Raw genomic sequence first — 8,290 nt, forward strand, 5'->3', positions numbered from 1 at the left:
TGAAGAAAAATGTACAGTGAATTCAATTGGCCCTGCCTCTACTTTTCTTTGGGAATGGGTATATTTAGTCACTTCTGGTCAGCTTGAAACTTTCCAGGGAATACTCTCATCTTGTCTTAGTTGGATGGATTTTCTAGTTGTCTGGAATCAAGAAGGCCTGAGTTGGAATCTTGGCTCTGATACTTATTAGTTGTATGACCCTGGACAAGTCTTTTAACTTCTCAGACTCAGTTTCCTCTACTGCAAAAGACAGAGATAATAACAGCACCTATCTCACAGGGTTGTTGGGAGGATCAAATAAGATTACATATGTAAAATTTTAAAATACATTTTAAAGTGCTTTTGAAACACTATTTTTGTTGTTAATCATTTCAGTCATGTCTGACTTCATGACCTCATTTAGGGTTTTCTTGGCAAAGATACTGGAATTGTTTGCCATTTCCTTCTCCATTTCATTTTACAGATGAGGAAACTGAGGCAAACAGGGTTAAGAGATTTGCCCAAGGTCACATAGACAGTAAGCTGAGGCCAGATTCAAACTCAGATCTTCCTGACTCTGGGACCAGCACTCCATTCATTGCACTACCTGGCATCCAGCTATTATTACTAACATCTAATTTTTATTGGAAACCACATTTATGGTGGCAGAACTTCTGTAATTTGTTCAGCTGTTCCCCAATTAGTGAACACCTACTTTATTTCTGGTTCTTGCTACATAGTTCTGCTATAAATTTTTTTATACATGGGTCCTTTCCCTGCCTTTGACCTCTTTGGGGAATATGCTTAATGGTGGTATCATGGGTCAAAGAACATACACAGTTTAATAACCGTTTGGGGAATAGTTCCAAATTACTTTCCATAATGGCTGGACCAAATTAGTGCTTCACTGGCCGTACGTATCCTCCCATAGGCCTCCCCCCACAACAATCTCCATTTTCTCCTTTTTGTCGTCTTGATCAACCTGATAGGTGTGAGGTGGAACCCGAGAATTGCTTTAATTTTCATTTCAATGATGAATTTAGGCATGGTGTGTCTTTAAAACGGTCATCAATACTTTGCTTTTCTTCTTTTGAAAATGGACTGTTGTGTATTTTTCTAATTGGAAATGACCCTTGTCCTTATATATTTGCATTCATTTCAATGTATTTTCGCTATCAGATCTTTATCAGAGAAATTTGCCTCAAAGATTTTTTTCCCAGTTAACTGTCTCTCTTCTAATTTTAATTGCATTGATTTTGTTCGTGCCTATACTGTTTCCTCTTTGTTTGAGTCCTTTCCAAACAGTCTTTCCTTGCAGTCAGGAGTATTCTTCCCCCAATCCCACTCCCAAAGGCAAGGTTTCCCTTTCCACTTTGGCCCTAGATTTTCAGCTTGCCACTGTAAAGTAATATTTCATCGCAGCCTGTGCTATTAAAAGTCTTTGCCAGCTTTCTTTTGGTAAGTAGTCTTTATACCTGTCAACCTGATCCTCTGAAGAGAACTAAGTTCTATAGCTTTTAAGCTTATTAGAGATTTCAAGACCTAAGTTGCCCCTGGATAGTAGTCGATCAAGCTCAGCAGCTACATGATGCATTACAGTAGATGGTCTTGTCCCACTGGGTATAGATGGCACTTATCAGTTAGGGCAGGATTAATTCAAGGCCCTCCCTGGAATTCTCCATTCAGAAAGAGTTAGATTCAAAATCTGGTTTCTGAGAAATGACTCAAACAGACAGCAGAGGAGTCAATAGAGAAACATTGATAAGAAAAGTAAAAATGGACCTTGGCCTCTCACTCAATTGGTGATTCTCTATGAAAGAACCCAATTTTTTTTGTACGAGCTCAATGTTTATGAAGGTTGTAGCCCCCAACTAAGACATGTTCTCTCTACGCCTCCACCCGGAACCTGTCATTCTGATCCCAACAGTTTCTCGGGAGCTTCCCAGAACTGATGGAAGGCAGGGGGGAGGTGGCTGGCCCTTAGTTTGGGAGTCAGGGGTGGCGTGGTGGGTCAAGTACTGGGCTTGAATTCAGCTAGGGGAGCCCTGGGTTCAAGTCTTGCCTCTGACATTTATTTAAGAAATGATAGTTGACTTGACTTGCAATACATGATCACATGATCATATCGAATTATTGTGTAGAATTTAGCCCCCACTGCCAGTGAATTCGAATGAACCCATGATTTCCCATCCCCCTTTTACAGATGTAGTGAGAGCCCCTCAGTGGGATTGCAGGATGTTTCAAGCCCCATGGAGAAGAGAGCAGCTGCAGGTGCCCTTGACCCCCTTTTAGAAATCAGCTTAGAAATCTGTGTGCACCTGGATTGTGATCTGTGCCCCTCCACTTGTCCTGGGTGTTGCCTGCTAGGTGGGGCAGTGGGGGTGGAGCAGAGACAAGCGGCCCATCCCCTTTAGGATGTATACTTAGCACAATCATCTTTCTTTAATTATGAAAGATTGTCTTTTAAAACTGTCTGTTTGAGTTCCCAGGGCTGATCCTCAGTGATCCGTCCACCAATGCTTTGGTTTTTGTCTTGCTGTTTTTTAATTAAAGTCCTTTGAATTATCCCCCCCCCCAACCCCCTCCCTGAGTTTTGCCTCATTAATGAGGGCAAAAGCCTGAACAAAGAATTTTCCTTTTAACAGTCATCCAAGCCTTTGTTTGAAGACCTCTAATGAGGGAGAGCTCAAGAAAGTCCATTTTATTTTTGGTTAGGAGACTTTAAGGCTCAATCTGTCTCTCTGAGGCTTCCACTCATTTCTCCTGGTTTAACCCCTGGTGCTCAACAGAACTAATTTAAACTGAATCACAGGCTCATAGGAATCCCTTTCTGTGTTGGAAGGACCTCAGCAGTCACAGATTCTAATCCAGATGTGAAAAGAAACCCCGTGGTCATATGCTGGGCAAGGGTGATCCAACCTATGCTTGAAGACCTCCCTGATGGGGAGCCCATGCCCTTCCAAGGCACTCCATCCATCTAAGTCTCAGCTGGATTCTTCCCAACTCGCTCCTGGTTCTGCTTTCTTGGCCAGACGAAAGGCTTCCTGAACATACTTGAAACCAGCTCTGATGTACGAGCCCACCTCCACCCCTCGTGTTCTCCTCTCTAGGCCCAGTTCCTTCATTCAGTCCTCATAGGACATGGACTTAAGGTCTTTCACCACCCTGGATGCTTTCCTCTGAACTGTCATTTAGCTTGTTAAGGTCCTTATTAAACCGAAGCACTGATAGCTAAACATAAGACTGCAGATAAGGTCTGAGGAGGGCAGAATATGGTGTGGCTATTGTCTCCCTATTCCTGGAAGCTCTGTACCTCTCGATTTAGCTCATTAAAATTTTTGGATGCCACATCACACTGCTGATTCTTATTGAGTTTCCAGTCCACTAAGACTTCCAGATCTTTTTCAGAACAATGGTTGTCTATATTCCTGTATCAGCAATGCCATATTCACAATGCCTATGGAGATTACAGATATGCTGATATAATTATCCATCACAAAATACATCATGCTTGCCATATGGGGGAATAAACTAGAAAATTTATTAAGATACCAAAAGACTGAGTCCCAAAACCAGAAAGTGAAAGCCATCAGAGTAGTTATGACATTGGCACAGGTAGATAAAGTAGAAAGCACCCACATTTTCAAGCCTTTGAAACAGAACAGGCTACCTCAGGCAAAGGTCCTCCTCTCCCCACTCACAGCAACCACCCAGCGTCCAGGAAGCGCGCTCCCAGCAGCTCCGGCCCCTGGCAGTCCTCAGCAGGAGTCCTTAGCAGAAATTCTGGCTAACTCAAAAAGGGCTTCGCGCTGCCGCTGCCTTTGCTGCTGCTGCTGCCACCGTCACCACCACCTCCAGCCACCGCAGGAACTCTAGTTTGGCTTCCGCTTCCTCTTGCTCCGCCCCTTCCTGCTACGTCAGCAAGTCCAATGGGGCATGGAAGATCTTTAAATCCCATAACCCTTACAATTCCCCTTCTAATACTTGTGAAATTGATTAGCTTTCATGGCATAGCATCTTAGAGTGAGAGCTGAAAGGGACCTTGGAGGTCATCTAGTCTAACTAGGCACCTTGGGGGGGCAGAGGATAGAGCACCAGGCCTGGAGTGAGGAAGACCTGAGTTCAAATCTGGCCTCAGACACAGAGGATACAAAAAGACAATCCCTAGGGTCAAGGAGCTTCTAATCTAATAGGACATCAAAGTCCTTTCTAAAATGTGGTACCTAGAACTTCACTGATTATTAAGAAAATCAATTGCTTTAAAAGAGTAGTGTCAGATTCAAGTAGAAATGGAGGTCACTGGGCTATTAACTGTACATAAGGATCCCTGCGGGCTACATACTGACTTAGAAAACCATGCATTAACACCATCTAAATTTTATTGAATTTTATTTATATTTCCCAACTGTATTTAAATATGATTTGGGCCACTCTTATGAGTGTGATCTCTGTTCTCTCCCTATTTGATACTTCTGCTTTAAAAGGCCACATAAAAACTACTGTCCCAGGGGCAGCCAGTCACCTAGGAAAAAGAAAAACTCTTCCAGCAGAGTTTGTCTCCTCTCTCTCTCCCCCGCCCCTCTCTCTCTCCCCCTCTCTCTCCCTCTCTCCCTTCCTCTCTCCCTTCCTCTCTCCCTTCCTCTCTCTCTCTCTCTCTCTCTCTCTCTCTCTCTCTCTCTCTCTCTCTCTCCCCCTCCCCTCTTCTCCCTCGTCCTTCTTCCCTCCCTCCTTCCTTTTCTCCCTTCCTCTGTCCCTTCCTTCCTTCCATTCATCCATCTTATTTATTGCTGGTTCTTCCCATCTCCAGACTGGAAGTGTGGTGGTCACTCACAGGCCAATATTTGTTATCTTGGAATCTTTGAACTGCTCGGTTCTTCCAGCCTGGCCTGGTTCAGAGGTCCACCACGTTGTCTAAAGAGCAGGGAATGGTTGGAATAACCGAGCAGATCAAAGATTGGCCCTCTCCTTAGGCAGCCTGGTGGCCTGTGCTCCTGGAGGCTCACCACATTGAAGACAGACTGAATGGGGACACCCAATTGGCGTTAGCCCTACTTCTGCTCAGAACTCCCCACCTCAGGAGATCCACCAATCTCAGCCCCCTTCAGCTGCAGTGGCTATATGCCTGGGCCACCACTCCAGGCTCTACACTGCTTTCCTTCATCCCCCCATCCCCAACAACATACTTTGCATGGGATATCTTCCCCAAACAACTTTCAAAGACCAAAGAATAAGATAGCTCGATTTTAGGCTAGAATATCCCCAGTATTGCATTGTGATGGATGATTAAGAAGAAAGACGGATTGGATCTGACAGTCATCACTGGTAAGGGACTGTCCAGGCTGAAACACGGGACCCTTTTGCATCCCAGCAACTGAGAGAAGAGTCAAGCTAGGGCCAGGTCATCGTGGGATAAAAGCCCTCAGAGGAGGAGGAAGCAGGGACGGAGCCCACAGGACGGGAGAGTGTCAGAGAACCAAGTGTAAAGGGAGAAAATAACGCAGGGACCAAGACTCAACCTGCAAAATTGAATTAGGTAGGTGGTAGGATCGAAGCTATTTGCATGCCCCCTTGTGGCATCTGATGGTAGAACACCAGAATTTTAATCTAGGTCCCAGGTTCCCATCCCTTGGAACATTTCTTATTTTAGCAGCTGGGTGGTATAGCGGATGGGGTCAACATTTACAGCGGTGTGGCCCCAGGCCAGTCACCTAATGTCTCTGGGCTTCAGTTCTCCATCTGTAAAATGGGGACACAAAAGCAGCGCCTTCCCCATGAGGTTTCTGTGAAGATCAAATGAGATCAAATACATTGATAAGCTCTTTGAAAACATTAAAGAGTCAGACTCACATTTGTTATTGTTATTACCATGTGTCAACCTGGCTTCAAACTGAGTTGAGACAAGAAAGCTCATACAGTGAAGAGGCTCAGAACTCAAGCATCCAACAAAATAGCTCAGGGAAATAGAGTATTTCTTTTAAAAGCCTCCTGGGGCTCCTTCAGACGTTTAGACTGAGACTCCCCCCATCCATCAAGGAGGAAGGGATAGAGTAGAAACAGAAAAGACAAGGAGACAACTCCCAGACAGTTTCGCAAGTGATGGTTTAATGGTAACAGCTAAATCAACCAATTAATAAACAATTATTGAGCACCTACTATGTGCTGGGCACTCTGCCAAGCACTGGAGATAAAAGAAGAGGCAAAAGACAGTCCCTGCCCTCAAGGAGCTTACAGTCTTTTTTTTTTTTTTTTTTGCTTTTTGGAGGGGGAAGGCAGGGCAATTGGGGTTAAGTGACTTGCCAAGGTCACTTAATAATAATGTGTGTCAGGTGGTGAACTCAGGTCCTTCTGACTCCAGGGCTGGTGCTCTATTTACTATGTCACCTAGCTGCCCCAGGAGCTTACAGTCTAATGGAGGAGACAATATGTGATGAGTCAAGTTTACTTAACTGGCATGAAGTTCAGTGTTGGGAGCTCAGCTCAGGAACACCTGGGTTCAAGTCTTCCTTTGTACACACACTGGCTGTTTGATCCCATACAGGTCATTTATGCTCTCAGTGCCCCAGGCAGCTAAGTTGCATAGCAGGTACCCATCTATGCTGGTATGGACATTTTCCTCACTGGGATTTCCCTGTGCTAATGAAATTATAGGTCCAGTTTAAAAAAAAATATGTAGATACACAAGTCATCATGAGTTTAAGACCTATTTGAAAATTAGGTAATTTTTTTAGGTAATTAGGTAAAAATTACAGTAAGTCGCAGCCTCCTTGTCTACAGAGTGAGTGGTTTGGACCAGCTCCCTGATTTCCCACCCAGTTTTAAAATTCTGTGCTCCTAACAACCTCTAAGATTCTCTCTAGCTCTGGCATTTTATGGTCTAACATTTTATGTCCTAAGGCCCTATCTATCTGTAGCATTCTTTGTTCCAAGATCCTTTCCAGTTCTGATATCTGTGTTCTAGCATTGATTCTGCCTAACTCTGACATTTGGAGCACCAATGTTCTACAAGGGAAGGGCCCTTCCAGATATGACATTGTTTATGGAATAGCAGAGAGTGGACTGGCCTTAGAGCCAAGAAGACAACTACCTGGGATGCTCACTGTGTGACAATTGCAGGTTGTTTGAATTTCTCAACCCTCCAACCCTCTCAACCCTTCTAATCCTGTAGGTTACAGCTGAATTGTTAATCTATAACACTGGTGAAAGTCTCCCTACCATGACTTCTCTAAACTGTTGAAAATGTAAATCTCAACCAAAAAGAGAAAAAGTTCCTTATAATTCTGACAGTCTGATTCTATGAAATAGCTAAGGGTGGTAGGGAGGATTTTTTTAAGGGTGGGGGAGTGTGGGAGACTGAGGAAGTCTCTAATTGCCCTAAATTACCCCCAAATTGAGGAAGGTTCCCAATAACTTCAGGAATCCAAAGGAAAGGCAACTTAAAGATATTGCTAAAAGAATGTGATGGAAAACCTGGGTTCAAATCCTGCCTCTGACATGACCTGTGTGACCTTGAACAAACCACTCTTCAGCTCCCTGGCCCTCAGTTTCCTCAACCATAAAATGAAAGGCTTGGACCAGCTGACCTCTGATCTTTCTTTCAGCTCTGGCTCCATTCTCCTTTGGCTGGGGAAAAAAAATGACAACAACCAACAGCCAATCAAATTCAAGTTAGAACCGGGTCTCTGATGCTGTAATGAGAATGTAAATTTGAAGATCTTTCCTGCTCCTAGGCTAAAGTGCACCTGGAGCCTGGGGTGGGAGGCTTGTTTTACAGTAGATACTTCTTGATTGGCCAGTGAGTCAATAAGGTTGTTACATTCTCTGAGCCAGGAGAAGGCTATATAAGCCCTGATGTGAGGCTTTGTTTTGAGGCTCACTTTGAGAAGTGTTTTGTGATTTGATTTGGATTCTGGGAAGCCGTTGTCCAGAGCCCCCCGGCTTTGAAAAACCCAGATGTTGATTTGGTATGGATGTAATGGTTGGACAGTTTGGAAAGCTGTCTACTTGATCTGTTTCTGTCTTGATAATTCTGTCTGTATACTTTGAAGTTCGGGATGCTGACCTTTTTCCCCTGAACTAGGTAAACGATACATGTTTGACTGATTAAAGTGGCTTGTTAACCCATTTTGAGTTGCTTTCCTTTATCAAAGCAAATCCAAGAACCTGTGTTGGCAGCAAACCCTGAGGACGCTTGGGGTGCTTGCTGCTACAGATGCAGAACTGGGAGGGATTTGTGAGGTCCTCTATCCAGTCTAGGTGTTCTTAATCTGAGGTCCCCAAACCTCTGGATAGATTTCAGGAGGTTCATGAAGTT

The sequence above is a fragment of the Petaurus breviceps genome, unplaced genomic scaffold (assembly GCF_028583685.1).
Source record: "Petaurus breviceps papuanus isolate PSGF00001 unplaced genomic scaffold, PetGlider_PUasm1.0 91041, whole genome shotgun sequence".
Lineage (NCBI taxonomy): Eukaryota > Metazoa > Chordata > Mammalia > Diprotodontia > Petauridae > Petaurus > Petaurus breviceps.